Here is a 19,384-nt window from a genome sequence, read left to right on the forward strand (position 1 = left end):
CCAGCTCCGGCCGCCGCCGCCGCCGCCTCCTTCTTGCATGACACAGCAGAACCGCAGCTGCCGCAGCAAGTCCCAACCATCCGCCCAGGAAGCGCCGCAACCCGGACTCGGGAGGGGCGGAGAGGGAACCAGCCTGGGGCCACCGCCGAGGGGGATTCTTGCCCCCACTTTGCGCCACACACTCTTTTCCCAGCTCAGGGGCAAGGGAACAAAATCAGGCTGAAACCGACCAGGCCAAGCCCTTGAGGGAAGCTGGGGTTCGGCGTTCTCAGGGATGGGACCAGAGAGAAGGGTGTGAAGGAGACCCCAGTTGAGGCAGGACATTGCAGGTAAAGAAGGGGAAGAAGAGGCCGAGCAGTCGAGGGCCAGACTGTGAAGGAGAATAAAGGAGGTCAAAGAGAGGTAAGGAGGTAGAGTTGCTGAGACGGGAGAGCGAGCAGGGAAGGGGAGGAGGGGACCTGCTGGGGAAGGAGGATTGGGAGGGAATATATGGGGAGGCTTGAGCTAAGTATCCAGGCAGCACAGGGCTGAATTGGGAGGCAAAGGCAGAAAAGCGGAAAGGGATAGAAGAATTAGGCTTTAGATAGGAAGGTAAATATTGGGGGACATATTAAGGAATCAGAAAGGATGTAGTGGAGATCATGCATCATGGCTGATGAGGGAAACTGATGAGCTGGAAAGAGATACAGTCAAGGCAAAGCCGAAAAGAAAGCATGATCTTCCGTTCCATTCTTCAGTTTCCTATAAAGTTTTTCATAATTCTGCCAAACCAACAGGGAGTTTTCCTTACAAATGGAAAAGCATGAACTAAAACATAGAAAAAGCCGTTTAGCTTAGATTTACAGGATAAAATCTCATGGTCCACCCAATCTTTAAGGCAGAGATTTAGGATTGGGGGTTGTGATTCAATAACACTGAAGGCACTCAAAGCTGATATTACAGTTTCCACATCACTGGACTTAAGTCTTGCAAAGTTTTTGTTAAATGCTTCAGTTAAATGCTAGAAATGATGACAAAATCATTGGTTCAAAATGTCATAAAAAGGCATACACTTTCCTTTTTCTCTACACACACATATGCATGTATATGTAAATCTATATGTAATTTCTAGTGTCTAGCATGTCCGCAATGATTAAGGGGAAAATGTGTTTTTCTGATTATTTGATTTCCCACCAAACACACACTATGCATTTTACAGCAGATCAGCTGCTTCTCACCATTTTAAAGAATGTGGTCAGAAAAGTAATGCAAAAACTGCCACTGTGGTTTTGTCTGTACCTTCCAGGTCATATCGTCGTACCTCACTTCCTGACACAAACAAGTTTTTACTGTTGTCAGCAACAAAGCCCTAATATAGCTGCGGAAGAGAAAAACTGCATTGCATTTGCCTCCTGCAAGCATCATCAACACAGTTACCGGAGGAATGTAATTCCAGAAAAGCTTTAAAGCTGGTGTGATGGTAATTATGTATCAAATGCCTGATTCTATTTCTGTTATTATTTTGTCATTTCTGATCTACTCAACAGCAGGCTGAACTCGCAGAGGGACAAATCCAGTTTTTCTTTTTCCCTTGGTAAAATTTAATCGGACCTGATACAAAACTCATTGCTCTTGGGGAAAATAAAGTAGGAGCCACGAAATGTAATTTTAACAGAGCGTGGGTTTTGTGACTGTAGGAAAGGATTTAAGGACGCTCCTTCTGTTCGGTTTCCTATGTAATGAGAAAAGGCTACACGCACGCACAGACGCCACAGCTCCCGGATGCTGTGGCTCACTCATCTGGGCTTCTGCAGCGCCAGAAGCCCCTCCGGGATGCTGCGAGGGGCTCTCGGTGGGTGGTGGTACAAACGCTGCGGCCGCTGCCGCCAGTCCTGCCGCTGCTGTTGTTGCTGCTGCAGTCACGTGGGAGGCCCTTTAAGTTTCCATAGAGAGGCCTCTCCGGTGTCACATGATGGACATGATATAATGAAACAACATTGTGGAGAGGAAAGCATTAGGGGAGCCCACGGCTACAAAAACAAGTGAGTGAGAAGAGGTGGGAGGAAGAGAAACTACGCCACCTCCCCTGCAGCCGAGCTGCACGCAGCAGCAGCCCGCGGGAAGTGGGCGACGCCGGGGGGGAAGGGAGACCCGGTCCCCAGCCCCGGCCCGGGGACCCTGCTGCCCACCGCAAAGAGAACAACTTTTAGCCGGCAGCCTCGGCCAGCACTGCACCTGTCTCCGGAGCCTCCATCGCTCCTCGTGATGATCAAAGGGGCATTCTAGAAGAATATGTTCTACAAATATACATGCGCATCATTTCCCCCCTTGCGTCTCGCTCCGGAGGAAGGAAAGAGAAAGGGATTTAAGCAGCAGCGTGTGTTCAGCCCCAAGGTAAGTTCTGGAGGGTGGGGAAAGCCGGCCCAGCAGGACTTTGGTATGGGAATTTTGTTCTCCGTTTGGACCTCTCGAGGTGAACGAGGCATCCTCTCGCTGCTGGCGAGGCGGAGGGTTCGATGGTCCAGCAGAAACATTTCCACTGTGGACTCTGTTATTTCCTCTTTCGCACGCCCGGCGGTCCCACCCTGGGACTCCCCGGGGTCCCTCGCCTCTCCCCGGAAGGGGCCGCAGGTCCCGGCCGGGATGTTGGCGAGCCGCGCGAGGGAAGGTAGGGGTTGTGGCGTTATCCGGGAATGCCGAGGCGATTTCGCCATGTTTGTGTTGCTAAGAGCACTTTTTTCCCCTTTGAGGTGGCTTGATGCCACATGGCTCCTCCGGAGCTGCTGCCGGTTTGAGAGAGTGTGTGTGTGGTTTTTTTTTTTTTTCAATGTCCGCATTCCAGCTAATGTTGCGCAGATAAAATTCAAACTTGAGGTAAACAGAAGAGGAGGAGGAGGGGAGGGAGGGGGGAGACTGTTTCCATTTCGAGATCCCACCTCTTCACTCCGCGGAGACTAACATCCCGAACCTCGAGAGCACTCGCTCCTTTCTCCCACCTACCCTACCTTTGCTGTCGACCAGAAATAAGGCGGCGGCGGCGGGGGGCGGGGTGGGGGGGAGTGCTCGTAGAGGACGCGGTGTCTGGGTTCTAAAGGCAAAAACAGCCCCTGGCACCCAGGCCTTTGGCCACCTCCCTCGTTCCGCCGAGAGGGACGGAGGATGCAGTGCTGTGCTCTGGAGCTGGGGGACCGGAGGACCACTCTCCCGGGCGGGGCCGGGGTGCCTGATTCCCCTCTCACTCCTTCTTACTTTAGGGAACTGGACGGCGTCGCTTCCAACACACCCCCGCCCCCCCGGCGCAGGTTCCAGAAGGCGGGCTGGGTGGGTCTCCAGGTTTCCAGAGAGCGAGTGGCGTAGCAGGTGTGTGGTGGGCATTTGTATTCTACAAGTCTTGCATTTGGTGGGAAGACGTGGGGAGTCTTAAAGCGAGTGGATGGTCAGAGCTGCGTCTTTTTTTTTTTTCCGACTAGGGAGAAAAATCAAGACCACCCTCCACCCCGTTTTAAATATCTGATTCAGCTCGAAGCTAGGCTGAAGGGTGAGTGGAGATGTATAAGGGTGAGGGGTGAGCTTCGTCATGTGTAAAACTAGGCTTCTGACAGCTTGTGGCTACCCCCGCCCCCGGGGCGGAAGATGTGGGTTGGGGGGGTCCGAGAGGGGTGATGTCCCTCGGGGTGGGAGCAGCTCGGGGTCCCGAAGTGCGCCAGGGTCCGCAGCCCAGTCGTGGGGGAGTGCCGGGGCTGGAGGAGGCGGCCACGTGAGGAGGGTCTGCGGAAGCGGCGGAGCTGAGAGATGGGGGTGAAGTGCGTAGCAGAGTCGTGACCGGGGATGACACGAAGCAGCCGTGGGTGGCAGGCCGAGGAGGAGCGGAGACTCGCGCGGGCCCGACCCCAGCGCCGTGGCAACAGTTTTATTCCGAGCCGCGGCCGGAGCCTCCCACGCAGGGCCGGCGCCCTGTCCGCGGGTGGGTGCGCACGCCAGGGCCTTTTCCCGGGAGACCGTTTCCGGGCGGGGTCCCGGGCCCGGAGCGACGGCTGTAAACACGGTGGCGCCCTCTGCCCTCCCGCCCCCGGCCGGCCGGGGCGCGCGGCCGGCGGCGCCGGGGGCGGCGGAGGCGCGGTCGCGGCGCCGGGCAGTGGCGGCGGGGGCGCGCCCGCTCCCCGCGCGCCCCCGCTGCCCGGCCGGCCAGCCCTCTCTGTTTTTGTTTTGATGGAGCCCGCGTGCAGCTGGCGCGTGTCGAGTCACGTGCCGTGGGCGGGAGGGGGCTGGGGCGCGGGAGGCGAGGGCGTGGTGACGCACGCGTCTGGAGGGCCGGCAGCCCGCGGGGGGCCGTCGCCAAAGGGGCGAGGGGGCGTGTGCCCCAGACAGATCCGGACCGCGCCGAGTGTCAAGGCCGCATCTGGTGGAGTTTGTGGGAGTTGATCCTCGGTGAGCAGTATGCGGACGTGGGTGTAAGTCCCACCGCCCTTTAAGTTCGTCGTCACAGCATCTAGGCGATCCTGGTCCGTTCGGGCTGGGGGGCGGGCCTGCGCTGATTCAGTTAGATATCGAACAGTGTGGCGGTGTGTGTATCGGTGGGCATACAGAGACCTCTATGTGGTTCTCAATCCAGGCTGCACGTTATAAGCAACCGGAGCGCTTTAGAAAGAACTCCGATTCCCGGCCCAATCGAAACCAAATCCATATAGGTCCTAAACATAGTGTATTGAAAAAAAAAAATCTCCCTAAGTATTTTTGATGCACGATGAGGGATGAGAACTTACAGAGGTAACTAGCTTGCTGGATGGAATAGATAGCTGCCAAACCATCCGTCTTTAGGGATGAAATAGCTAACGTATTGATCTGTCACTAGATAGGCTAACTCTGTGCCGATGTGTGGGGACATACTTGATGAAACATTGTAACCTGTTTTACAGTTGGCGAAATGGAAGCTCAGGAGGTTAAGTAAGAGTTGGTCAGTGATAACCCATAACTAGTACCCAGGGAGGCTGACTCCAGAACCCATTCTTTCAATCATTATATATGCTGCACTGGAAATCTCCCTTTACCTAAGGGCCACGTGTTCGTGCGAATAGGAATATTTTGTGTTTGCCTAAGGACCAGCCAGTTTATCTACATATACTTGTATATGTATTTTTATCTGCAAAGTCTTGTTTGTACCAAAGGGAGGAGAATCGCTTGGTAAATTCGTTAAGGCCTCTAGGCTGCTAACATTTTCTAGAAGTTTATTGTGAAGAGAGGAGAGAGGATCCCAGTAATTTGAAGAGAACTGATTCTGTGGAAGTTTTTGGTTTTGTTTTGAGACTTGAACATACGTGTAAAGTGAAGGGGAGTGTCCAGAAGATGCAGATAATTTCCAAGGATTTACACGAGCAGCCACAGAAGTCCTTTAGGTTGCTGGACATGATATAATTGTGTTGGTCATAGGCTGGTTGTAGCAGAAAGTGCAAGGCAGTATACAGAGTAGCAGAAGTTTTGCTATGAAAATTTGGGAGGAAAAAGCAACTACTCTGGTCTGGAGTACAGAAGTGTTGCTTCTCCATCCTCCTTCTTTTATTTATTTCATTTGCTTCTCTGTCAGATAAACTCTTATTGGGAATATTTAGATGCGGGGATAATCCATCTGTTTTGAAAATGTGTTCATTGATATATACTCTAAGGATATTCCAAATAAAACAGGCAACAGAGGTTTTTCCCTGAAAACAAAGAGTTCCAATTACAATGTTTTTGTGACCGATACGTATTATTAAATGGTACTGTGTAACAAAGAGACATGTCTTTATTCCTACTAATGATCGCTGTCTAATATTGTTAGCTGTATGGCAGACATAGGCAAATTACCTATCAAGTTTTTGAGATTGGTTTTCATGTTACTTGCAGTTTTGGTGAGGAAAGCTTATAGACCCACCAGGGTAAGCTTGACATAACTGCGAGTGGTCACGTTCTGGCATGGAAATAGCTCTCTAACCCCATCTCCCTCCCTCAGTTGTCGTCTCCATCCCTGTTGACCACCAAAGATACTTTAATCCAGCATTGCCAAACCACTTGTGGTTCCTTTGCACAGCTTTGTCTTCTGCTCCTAGGGTGCTTCCTTTAGAAATTTTCCCCTGATTTCTCCTCGAAAGACATTTAAAAATATCCTCCTGTGTCACCTTTATGCCTTGCACGTACTTGTCTCAGTGCACTTTTCACAGCATATATTGTTTTTATTTATACGTTGGACACCTCTACTAAATTGACTTCATAAAAGGTTGAAATGGTGATTGTTTATTTGTGTATCACTGGCACACAGTAGGCACTCAAGTTTGTTGCGTCAGTCTAAATTGAATTTGAGTTGCGTTATTTGGGTTGATCACCCATCTTCAGTCTTAACTGTCCTCACGTCTGCTAACTACTAGGCTAAAAGCACACGTCCTTGCACAGAGAATTCAGAGTACCACCAACACATTCTAGTAAAAGGAATAGGAAGGGAAGGGGCTAAATGTAATCAGGTTTTCACTTGTTTCCTAATTTTATTCTCAATCCGCCAATTGTTTACTCATGTACACTGGGAGAGATGTTCAACATTATCATTTTTCAACTTATTTAGGAAGAAAGACGTGGCACTATATTACCGATGAACATGCTTTTTATGTGTAGTAGCAGAATACGGATGCATCATCACATTTTATGACACCGTAATTTTCAGATTTAGTATTGCAGAGGTATTTGTAGAACAGCACTGTCCCACAGAACTTCTGAGATGATAGAAAGGACTTACAATGATATATTTATAATGACTTATAAGTGGTAGCCACTAAGCATTTGAGGCTAGTGAGCCACTTTAAATGTGGCTAGTGTGCCATAGGAACTGAACTTCTCATTGATTTAAATGCAGATAGCCACAAGTGGCGGGTGGCTACTGCATTGGACAGCACAGTTATAGAGGATTTGCTTAGCTTTAAGTCTAGTGTTTGATAGGTAAACATTAGCTTACAGTGTTCTGCCTTTAAAAGAAAAATTTTAATTCATTTTGTAGGGCATAGCAACATGCTTCCCGTTCATAGATTATAAGGTGTTTCCAGGGTGATATTTTTGACCTTTGTAAGGCCTTCATATTGTAGAAGGTTTCTGTGTTCTGTGGGCTTTTCATGTGGTTCATGTGGTCTCCCATTTTTAGGAGCAGAGTGGAGTGATTATGAGTCATTATGATTTTGAGTAATTATTTGAAAAATCAAATGGAATTGAGCCCTTGGTGTATAAACGGATTGGAAGTCCCGTGAGCTTAATCAACACTTCCCTAAAAAAAAAACCTAACACTTCCCTAAGATGTTTTTTGAAGAGCAGGCGCTACGTTTGTCTTGCTGGCCATATATTTCCAATGTCCTTGTATAGTACCTGACACATAGCAAGTGCTCAGAAATATTTGTTAAATGAAGGAACGTTCAAATAATTTAACCCCTCTAATTCAGCCTCAGAGGGTGTGTTGTGGAGCTGAAGAGGAGGCCTAGAGTCAATAACTACACTGTAATTTACAATTCTTCCGAGGAATGAATGCAGTCTCTCCAGGGGCACTCTCCTTAACTCAGTGACTTTGATTCCTCTTCTGTAAGTATATATATAGCAGGAATTGTTACCCCTAAGTAATGACAGAGAAAAATAAAGTCACAAGAAGTTTTGGTGCTCAGGTCACACAGAGGGGGTTGGAAGTGTAAATCAAATCAAAGTAGTTGTTTCTGTTGCTTTGTGCGCTTGTCTGTGATTCTTCCTCAAAGAAATAGTCATGCGCTGAGCCATGTTAGTTGGTTTGTGAAATCGAAGGTAATTACATATGTTAATAGAGTCTGAAAAGAGGACTGAAAATAGCTCTTGTATGGCATGACATTGAGAAAACAGCTTCTATATGAGAAACAGGAATGGAAACCTTTAAACCTCTAAATCTCCGTCTGTGGTAATCCTAACACCCAAGTGATAAACGTCTCGAAGAGGATATTTTAAAATGTAAATAGAAACAGATGTTTAGTTGTTCAGATAACCACTACCAGACTTCGAAATATTTATATAAAAAGGTATGAGATACATCAAACATCTGTTTAGAGCGAGAGCCCTAAGCGGAAAATTGTAGATTTCATTTCATGTGGTAGATGCTATATTGGTGGGTTGATGACGCAGCCCCATATGTGGCCTGGTACTTGTAGAAGATGATACAGACTCTCCTCTCAGTGCTGTGCGTCATACTTACCTAGCTTATGGGGTTATGTGTGGCTGGATTATAGGCCTGTCATCATTCCTGGGACACAGGCTAGGTTCCTATCATTCTGCCACTATGTGTTGCACATATGAAAACTAATTTTAAATTAGGGTAAGTAAAGCATAATTGAAAATATAAATCTGTTGTCTAAAAAAAATCATATGATACATTCCAAAATAAAATGTAAAGTTTTTTGAGGGGGATCTTTTAGCAGTTTCTGGCCTCTTAATCCGTTATGACTGCTTTCAAACGCCTTTGGTGTGTGAACCTCTTTGGTGGTGGTAGTGGGGAGCCCCCAAACCAAAAACAGACTATCAACCATGTGTCCCATAAATTCCTACTGTTGCCCTCAAAACGGAACCAAACACAACCATAACAAAACAAAACCCACCACTGCTGTCAGCAACAAAAGTTAGCCCACCCAACCAAACGAACAAATAAGAAAGCCTGTGAGATTTGAGTTGTTGCTTTTGTGGAGAGGTCAATAATGTGAAGCCTCTTTTTAGGTATTAAATGTGAATTACTTGTGACAAAAAAAATCTATATCTGCCTGTCTAAGTATTTAGCAGTGCTATAAGAATTCCTGCTTGTGGTAGATCAAGATGTAGTCAGCCTAGAAGATCCTGTGTGGCTACTTGGATTTAGGTGTATAGTTTAAGAATCGTTTTGAAGGTTTATTGAGAACTGTCTTTAAGTGACCTCGGCCACTAACTTTGGTATGAGAATTGAAGGAAGTTGCTGGCTTCATTTCTTTCTCATCAGTGGGGTGGTGGGATTGGGTCAGTGGTTCTCAAACTTCAGTGTGTGTAGAATCATGGAGGGCTTGTTAAAACCGAGATTGCTGGAACCCACCCCAGAGTTTCTGACTCAGTAGGTCTAGGGTGGGCCTAATAATCTGCGTTTCTTACAAGTTCCCAGGTGAGGCTGATGTTGCTGGTCAGAGGGTAGGATTTGATCATCTCTTCTAAAGTTCTATGATTCTATGCCTGTTTTTTCTACCTTTTCAAGTTGTAGCACCTACCCTTGGACTTCTGCAAAATTATTTCATTTAAAGATTGCCATATGGCAAACTGAGGTTTAAAAGTTTAAAATGGATTAAATTAATTTTATTTTGAGAGTTTCTTCAGAATCCCATATATTTTGCAAAAACTCTGCGTCTGTTAAAACTCACATTGGGATTCTTAACCAATAGTGGAAGCCTCCAGTTAAAACGTATTGAAATATTACTGATGTTATTAAATGACAAAACTGTTTGCTGCTTCCTAAACCTAAATGTTTAGGTATCACATCTAACCAAGTGCCTCTTAATATACAGCTATGGAGTATGATCTATCACATTAGATAATTGTGAACTTACTAAATAAATGGTTTTTATGAGATGCAGTTCTTTTCCTAGTTAAAGCTAGTCTGTGGGTCCATAGTGGGTTCTGATAGCATTAACCTGGGCATTGTCCTCTGAAGATAACTGCCTCGTAGAAGACTCCTGGTTGCAGGAATGAGATACGCATCAGGAGATAAAGAGTAAGCCAGGGCACGGCCCTTCCCTATTTTGAGGACTTTGGGGAAGAGTGGAGGCTTTGCAGTTTCTCAGTGAAGGGGCTCTGGGGCTGGAATCTGGTAGGAAGGCAGTGGAGATGACAAGAGATGTCTTAAAGCAGCCCTTGCAGAGCAAGCACACTGTTCTCACCCAGAGTATATGTTTATTTTGCTAGGCTGGGGTCAGGGTGGAGGGGGAAGAAGGGGAGGATTGACGGGGAGGACTTCAGGGAGGGCTTCATGGAGATGCCAAGGCATTCTAACAGGTGGTGCTCTGGAAGCATTCCAGATTAAACTAGACTCCCAGAGTCAGAATGATTCAAGGCTGAAGTGACTGGAAGTGAGGTTTGACAGTACATTTTAATATGAGTGAATTTATTGGAGAAGAAAGAGTAAGATTTGGAGGAAAATATAATCTTATCTGAGAGCAAGGAAATAAAAAAGAAGAAATGGGTAAGGAGTAAGGAATGGGAGGATGACAATGAAAGGTTTTAAGTATTAAATGTTCTAAACCTTTTTGTGGGTATGTCAAGGCTAGGTAATAGCACAGGTTTCTTTTGTTAGAAAATAAATTAATGAGTTTTCCTTTTCATTTCCGGTGAATCCTTCAAATTATCACCAGATGCTATTACTTGACTTAAATCAAATGCCTTTGCAAAGTTATGCCCAGAATTCACGCAGTGCTTACATTTTTAGATTGCTTTATGGTCGTTAACTAGTTTAAATCAAATTCCTGGAAGGCACACGTGGTGCTTATTATGGATGTGTTTTTATGGATTAGGAAACATCATTTGTGTAGCACAGGCCACAAAGCTGGGCTGAGGCCACGAAATCTCCCTGCTTTGCACATCTAGCAGTTTAATTTTTTCTTGAAATTCTTTATTTTCTGACTTCTTTTATAAAATGGTTGCATATTAAATCTTAGAGTTGATTTAGCATCCATATAATTGATTTTAAACTATATTTCATGGATGCAGCCTTAGGTTTTGATCTACTGCTGATTTCTTTGAAAAGAACTGCATGTGATTTGTTATTTAGATCTGCAGTCATTTCTTGACTGGAATATCTGTGGTATAATCTTCGTAACTAAATCTGTGAAGCAGTTTTGGATTCTTTAGACTTGGCAGTTTGAGGCTGGGATTGGCGGTCTACATGACAAGAGTGCTGGGGAAGGCCCATGGGCCCGTTTTCACTGAGCAGCCAGAGGGAGGGAGGTGCAGCTGTGTAATCCCCACCCTCCATCTCTCTTCGTTGGTTCTCCACCCGCATCCCCACCCCCAGTACCTTTGAAAAACTTCCTGTGCTTTAGGGTGTTAAGACACAACACACTAGCACTTGGCAACATCTGTCTGTGTCTTCCCACATCTCTTGAGGTTCCTGTCTTCCAGCTTCTGACATTACTGTTTCTCTGACAGCCAGGTGCCTGGCCTCTAGTTGACCAGAGTCACCCATGGATGTCCTTTATGACCCTACCTCTACGTGCTTCTTCCTTTTCCTTCTAGGTCTGTGCTGTGGCTGATCTTATTTAGTTTGGTGGAAAGAGTATTGAGGTTAGAATAATGTTACTATCTCTAATAATAATTAGTGTGTACCTGCCTCTTTGGATGCTGTGCTAGGGGCTCTATATTCTTTCCACTAGGGTCTAGTTCCCACTCGCTACAAAACTTGGGAGAGTGTCTAAGTCTGTGCCACAGGCTGCTTGTCTGTAAAATGAGGGCTTGGTGGAATGTGGAGTAAGGTGTTCTGGCCCTAAAGTGCTGTGATTGAGTTTTTTCCCATTGTAGTGGGATGGTAAACCCTCACAGGAGTACTTTAGCTTTTTGAAAGATCCATGTTAATCAAGACTGGCCTCAGTGTAGGGGCGTTGCTTCTGAGTCCCAGGATCAGGAGATCAGGGACTCCTTGAAGTTAGGGATGGGTCTCAAGGGCACCCTTCTCCATACTTGTACTATCTACATCAGAACACCTGGAAATTAATTGAACCTGAACACTCCAGTTTGGAAGGGTTGTTGACCCCCAATTTGGAATATTCTTCTGCTTCTTTTCATCTCCATGATAGAGGCACTGGGCGATATCTAGACCACTAGGGGAGTTTCTGGGAACCTGCTTAATACTTCTGTTAATTCTTGTACAACTCATTAAAAAAATGCTACCCCAGGTCTTTCTCTTGCAAAATTGTACATGGTCTGTGACCTTGAGTGCTTGTTTCCTATTTGCAGGGGAATTTTTGTTAGTACTGAATCTTTTCATAATGTTCACAACCACACTTATCTGCTCATTGTCAAGGCCATTGACAACTGTTTTGCTTTCTGCTTTTATACTGATGTATCATGCATTCATTGCACATATTGTCCATTTTCTAAAAACCTACGATTATCTGTTTTTGTTTCTCTGTGTTTCCAGAGAGATTAATCATTGTTAGCTATGCTAGGAACACTTACTTTGTTAGCTTTGTCCTTAGTGTCACTAATATTTCTTCAGCTTTTTCTAATTTTTAGCTTTTCAAAACTGTGTAATACCTCCTTTTTATAGGCTCTGCCCCAAAAGAATTTGTGAGGGCTCTTCAATCTTTAGCGATTATTGCCTGAAAACGCAGGTGCTTGATAGCAACAGGTGAAAAGTATTTTTAAATAAAATGCCATTCATAGCCTTTCTTTGGATTTCATCTTTGAAATCTGTTGTCTGCTTTATGCCTTGTAGTTGTTGAAGTTACTATGCAGGCTTCACCTATTTTTATGGAAAAAGATACTAAAATCCTCCTTTGCTCCAACTTTTAAAGCGTTCAAAATTAAGATTCCTTCTGCTATTAATTTAATTCTTCTGAAAAGGAACAGAGGAGTTTGTTCTCTGCCGTGTGTATATCTTTGTTGCCACCTAACTAGCAGTTTGGAACAAAGACTTCGTTACCTTTGTGAATCAATAATCTGTTCAGTCATTTCATGTCAACTGCAGAGTATTTTGAAGATACATATTTTTCGTAATAGAAGATCATTTGAGATCCTAAAAAACAAATATTTCCGACAACAGATTTGCTTTAAAAAGATTTTTAAAGTGATCATCTGTAGAAGAAACCATGCCTTATAATAGCTGCGTTTTCTTGTGTGTGGGGGGCATGATGGTGGCCTGATATCCTAGGCTCCTTCTGTGTCCGAGGTCCCAGCCCTTTGATTGAGGAAGGGGCCCGTGCGGTTGAGGGACGGCTGCAGTGGCATCCAGAGGATATGACTGGAAATGCCCTCCTTCGGACTGTATTTCGTTGTTGTCTCTGGACAGCACTAGTTGAAAGCACTGAATTGCATTTGTATAAATACACATAGTACTTGGTAAAACATCTTTTTGGATCTTTGTGGTCTTTCAGAGTTGAGATACAAGCTCTGGAAAAATGACTCATCAGAACATGTCAGGTCCTGGACATTCCTGGTAAACAGTGTAGTGTATTGTGGATCATGGCTTCTTCTGTGTTACTGTTCACGCATTGGAATCCTAATCCTCGACGTGGAGACTAGGAGCAGGCGCAAGTAAACGTCTTCTCTGGGCAGACCTTCTGTCCAGAACTGAACGAAAGGCAACGAACGAACAAGAACACTTAAAGGTGTCTGCAGTCTGTCTGAAGGCTTGTGGATACTGGCACCCAGTGTCCTTGGGGTACTGACAAGCCATTTGGGCCATTCCTCTCCTTGTTTATCTCCTTTCTTTCTGTCTTCCCATGTTCTTTACTCTCTTGATTTCCTTCCTTTTTTTTTTTCCTTCTTGGGTTCTTTTCTGTTTCTTTTGTTCTTCTTCCTTTCCCTTTTGTCTTTCCCATTGACCGTATGAATAGCCAATAACAGCTGACAGTTCCCACAGGCACTTTTTTAGCCTGACTAAATGGCAGCTCAGAGCCAAAGACAGGTTTTACTATGACAAGATGCTGGTGCAGACTTTCTAAAGATTTGAGTATGTTTATACAGCGGATGCCATGCTGAATGGAAAATACATGTGAAATGTATGACTTCTCAAACTCTTTAGGATATTTAAATAGGCATTCAAATAGGTTTTAGCTTGAAGTTTAAATTTTGTGCTAAAGGACATGCTGCCAAAATTCAGGTAATAGTAATCACATAGATAATGAATTTCAGGATTCTTTGTATTTTTGAAATTTTTGGTAAACAAAGATGTGGTTTGGGTTACAATAATGTTTTTAAATTGCTTAAGCTGTAACTAAGTTTGGTATAAAAAATGTGACTGCATCAGATTTGTGTTAAATACACAACTATTACTTATGCCACTGTCAAGGATCAGAGTATATTCTAGCTCTGTGGGGGCTTCAGAGCTAATTTAATTTAGTCTTCTTATTCTGTAGATGAGACAGTTTACTTAATTTTACACACCTGGTTAGTGGCATCGCTGACCACAGTTAGGCCTTCCACTTCCCTATCCACTCTGTTTTTTTTGGACAGAAAGTTAAATTTATGAAATTTAGACGTAAAATGGACAGAGAAGCCTGGGAAGAGTATATGAGTTCTAAACCTAGCTTGACTTTCATTTGCTAGTGATGGGGTGTTGGACTGGGTGTTTAACCTCTCTGGATCTCGTTTTTTTGGAGGGTTGAACTTAAAGATCTCTTGCAGGTCTGTGACTTGTAGTCAGGTGAGAAAAACGAAATAGACTTAGAATGTTCCTATTTTACATTTGTAAAATTTCCATTTGTGCAATTTCAATTTGAGTCTTATTTCAAGAAGCAGCACTCCTATTTTTTAGTAGGTATCATTTGTATGTTTTCCTATTATCAACTTTTCCAAAGTGTATTGTTGTTAGACACAGGTTGTTGTCTTAGTCAACATGATAGCTGCCTCTGGCATCACCTTGATTAACTGAGGTAAATACACATTCAGAGGCTGGTCTCCCTTAGTTTCAAACTGGTGGGAGATTACCATGCAGGAATATTCCATAGACAGATGACTGAGAGGTGCTTTTTTTTTTTTCTCCAAATTGTTGACAGTTTATTACAGCGTTAGAGAGTAATGTCAAATAAATAAAATGTAAGAGAATTGGCTACTCTAACTTCTAGAGTTGCTTTATTTGGGATTGCGGAACAGGTTTTTCCGTTCTCAGTAGGATAATCTGTCGTTGTGTCGGCGTAGACAGTTGTGGCAATCTGAAAGGACAGGAAAGATGAGATGGGTTTTCATGACATATTGGAGAAAAAGCTGAGGAGACTGGAGAAGCTTTTCTAAGAAGACTGAGCTTTGAGACCTTTCCCTCATTGCTTAGCCGTGGTTCCCTTGCCCTTCTTTGTTTGGAGAAACCTGTTCTTTCAATAAACACTTTTTGAGCTGGGTGCTGTGGGAATTACAAAAGGATTATTCATCCAGAGCTTCATCCTCTAGGTATTTACTCTCTCGCTGGGTTCCCAATGCTTAGGCCCAGAAAACATGCAGTAAATGTCTGAGTGCCCCAAAGAGTGGCTAGACAAGGAGAGAGAAGGGAGAAGGACTCAAGCAGTAGGGGAAGACCCCAAGGAGCCATGACATTTGAGCAGTTTGAGTTAAGAATAGCTAAAGAACTTGTTTTAATTTTCTTTTGGAAGAGAGTACGAGGGATGAGATTGGGTTAGGTTAGGACATAGGCCTGGGAGTTGGGAAATGACAATTTTATGTTTTAAGGTAGCAAATGAGGGGACCCTATGGGAGTACCAGAGCCTTTTTACTCCCTTTTTATTTTGAAGATGTCAAACCTTTAGGAAAACAGTACTATGACCACCTGTTTACTCTTCTTCTAGATTAATCAGTTGTTAACATTTTGCCACACTTGCCTCATGTTCTGTGTATGCATGTTTTTGAATCAAATGTGGTGTATACATTTGTATTATTTTGCTTAACCACTTGAATATAAGTTACAGATACTATGACATTTCACCTCTAAATACCTGCTAAAGAGAACATTCTTCTGTATAACTACAATACAATTATCGAACCCAACAAGTTTTGCATTGATATAACAACATGGTCTAGTATATAGAAAATATTTACATTTGGGGGTGGAATGTGTATTTATTTATTTATTTAAAATCAGGTGGACTTGTCAGGCACAATGCATATTTAATGAATTTGTGGGCTGAGAGAATAGGGCCATAGAAACTGGTTTCTACATATTTTAAAATTCCTGTATAGCCATTGAGATAGAAGGAGGAAGCTCATTGTACTCTGTTATGATAGATCCTTGAAGATACAATCTTAGATAAGAACAAGGCATAGAAGAGCGTAAAGAAGAATTTATAAACAGCTGTGAATGGATGGATGGATAGATAGAAAGAAAGAACATCTCTGGAAGGATAAAAAATGAACTATAACATTTCATGCCTTTAGGAGAAGGAAGTAGGTAGCTGGAGGACAGGGAGACTTTTCCCTGAATACTCTTTTTTACCTTTTGAACTTTGAACATATTATTTATTCAAAAATAAATAGTAAGTAAGCATAGACTTACATTGGTACTGTTATTAACCTTGTAGGGTGTAGGGACAATACTTCTCTTTATGTCTTAAAGAAATTTGGAGAATGAGACCTGATGGAGGAAATTTTTTATCTTTTAAATTTTGAAGTTTGATGTTTGTGTCACTTAATGGAAAAAGATGTTCCTGGTGTAAGAATATATTTTTTTCAGGAACTGCTGGTGTGGAGAGAAGGGGACTTGGTGGGGGTCTGGTATCTAGAAAGTCTGGGAATTCCGTACAGGAAACACCAAGGAAGATGTAGAAGGAGTTTGTTTATTACTCTTGAATAATTTTTTCCTCCTCTAAGAATGAGAAACAAGAAGAGAATTTTGTAGTTTGTTTCAGTAGAAAAGTACAGAAGATGGCAAAGGGGACACAGAATTTACATTGCATATATATTCATGCCGCCTTTGATGATGAAAGAAGATAAGTACATTAAAAAAGCTGCTAAGAGAAAATGAACATTTAGGAATAAGGGCTGGCTATTTTCTTTATTTTTAAAAGAGATTCTTGGGTTTTATTGAAGATTATATGAAGATTAAAAGAAAGCCGTACTGAATAAGTCCTAGAAATCTATGTTATTAGTAAATTATTCCATTTGATAGTAATTTGATTATTTCGTGTGATCGTTTTGATGTAATTATATGGTGAATTTGTGTGATATTTATGCTTAAAAATTACTTTCGAAGCATTTTGAAATATGTTGCATGAAAGTTTAAATTTAATTTGAGTTAACTCAGCGACAATTTTTTTTTCTGTTTTTGAATGATTAACACAAAGGTATCGATTGGTACTCAGTGCTGTTTCTCTTGAAGGCCAATATTTATTAATCAGTGAGTGTTGAATTGCTCCCAGTGTCCATTAGGCATCCTGTGGTTAATGGAGACAGATGGTCCACCCTTGATAGATGCTTCTGGAAAGTTAACATGTTAACAGTGGTAGTTACATTCCTGTCAGGGAGGGAAGCCGCTGACTGCTCAGGCAGGCCTTCAGGAGGAGGGAAACTCTGCGTGGTTTATTTGGGTGTCTAGGGTGTGACCTTGCAGGTGAAGAATTTTGATTTTTATCAATTCATTCAGAGTTGATGAGGACTGTGAGACTGAACGATGTGATGAGTAAGCTGAGCAAGCTTACAGGCTTACGGGAGATTGGATATCCCAGTGAGGTAACTTGCCAAGGGAGGTGTACTGTGGTCAGTTGTAGACTGGTCGAAAGGGTAAAATTTGGATCATAACTTTACTTGGGAAACACAGAAATAAGATGGGGAAGAATGGGATCTTTTCAACTGATACTTTCATCAAGTCATGAGAATTTGATAGAGGACTTTTTTTCGCTCCAGGGGCTGTTCTACCTTAAAAACTGGGCCTTAAAGTCAGAGCATCTTTACTGTGTGGTGCTGGATAAAAACGAATTCTTCTCTGGTGTTCTTTGTAATTAGTTACCAAAAGCCCCATTACCCTGTGGCAGATATGTTACAATACAAAGGAGAGATAATAGTAATGATAATAATGAGGGCTTACCATGTGTTGGGCACTTTGCTAAAATGTGTTGTTGTTGTTTTTTCCTATTATTCCATTAATTGCACAACAGCCCTAGGAAATAGATAGTATCATCATTCCCACTTTATAGAAAATCAAAGCTTAGGAAAGCCAGGGCTTGGAGCCCAAGTTCAGAGCCAGGTAGCCTGACTCTAGAGAAGCTTATGATCTTAGCCACGTGTGATAGAATTTCTTTTGCACGTTTCAGCTTCTTTCTAGTTTTGTTTTCCTTAGGATATAACATGGCCATTTGGAGACTCCTTATCTCTCAAGTGAACACTTAGGAAATACAGTTATTGTTAAAATATTTAAGCAGTAACTGTTAGCGTAGTTTCTTTTTGAAGATTGCTGGTCTTTATTTTATGGTAATTCTGAGTAGTAGTTTCATTTAGAGGATGAACCATTAAAAATGAAGAAGGTTGGAAAAAAAACAAGGATAATGCAAAGAAAAACTATTTTTACTTAGACTCATTTACTGTTAACATTTCCCGCATTTACTTTATCATTTGTGTATATTTTCTTGCTGTGTATTTTTGTATGTATATGTGTGTATGTGTATATTTTTTTCTGAATCATTTGAGAATGTTACATATATTGTGGCCCTTTACCCATATTTTAGTGTGTATTTCCTAAGAACAGGAATTTTCACTTACACAACAGTAACTATTTTATAAATTTGTGTTAAAATATTTTCTTCTGATCTGCTATCCATATCACAGTTGACCTAATACTGTCCTTTATAACATTTTTTCCCCTGTGGTATAAGATCGAGTCTAGGGTTATATATTACATTTACTTGTCATATCTGTTTACTCTCCTTTCTTCTAGAATATTTCTACAGTTTGTCTTTTATCAGATCGACATTTTTTGAAGAATATAGTGCCTTTTTTTTGGGAAATAGTAGAAAATTCCTCCTTTTGTGTTCGTCTGAAGTTTCCTCATCGTTAGATGCAGGTTATGCGTTCTCAGCCAAATTTTCCTTTTCTTTCTCCTTATTTATTAAGTTTATTCTTTTTCAAAATCAGGAAATTACCACTGATACAATAATATTATCTAAATATAGGTCTTAGTCAGATTCCATCAGTTATTCCCCAAATGTCTTTATAGGAAGAAAATCCTGGGCCATACATTGCATCTGGTCGCCTTTCATCCGGAACAGTTTCTCAGTCTTTCTTTGTGTTTCATGGCATTGACAGTTTTGAAGAGTGCTAGTCAATTATTATTAGCATATCCTTCAATTTTGGTTTGTTTGAAGTTTCGTCATGTTTAGATTCAGGTTTTGCATTTCTGGCAGAAATGCTGCACAGGGGACGTTGTGTTCTTCTCAGTTCATCATATTCAGAGGCACACAATGTCTGTTTGTCCTACTTCTGGGCATGTTGACTTTGATCCTTTGGTTAAGGCCCAGCCTGCCAGGTTTGACCAGTGTTACTCTTTCCCCCTTTTCAGACGATAACTATCTCATGGAGTGATGTTTTTCATTAATAACCTGTTACTCCTCAGATTTTTACTTGTAGGCTTAAGAATCCATGGATGGTTCTTGCCCGACTCAGTTAGCCTTGTAATGGTTGCCCAATCGGATTTAAAATGTCATCATTCCCTCTTCATTTATTCATTGGCTTACTTCCA

At 42.8% G+C, this 19,384-nt stretch overlaps 1 long non-coding RNA gene across 4 annotated transcripts in view; it reads left to right on the forward strand.

The window, feature by feature from the left end:
- The first annotated feature begins 1,897 nt into the window (after positions 1 to 1,897).
- LOC115851679 (uncharacterized) overlaps positions 1,898 to 19,384 on the forward strand; it is a 183,494-nt gene continuing 166,007 nt past the window's right edge. For all 4 annotated transcript variants that reach the window (XR_009565187.1, XR_009565189.2, XR_009565186.2 and 1 more), the window contains exon 1: positions 1,898 to 2,373. This is a non-coding gene — a long non-coding RNA (uncharacterized lncRNA). The remainder of the gene's footprint in view (positions 2,374 to 19,384) is intronic.

This window comes from Globicephala melas, chromosome 9 (genome assembly GCF_963455315.2).
Source record: "Globicephala melas chromosome 9, mGloMel1.2, whole genome shotgun sequence".
NCBI lineage: Eukaryota > Metazoa > Chordata > Mammalia > Artiodactyla > Delphinidae > Globicephala > Globicephala melas.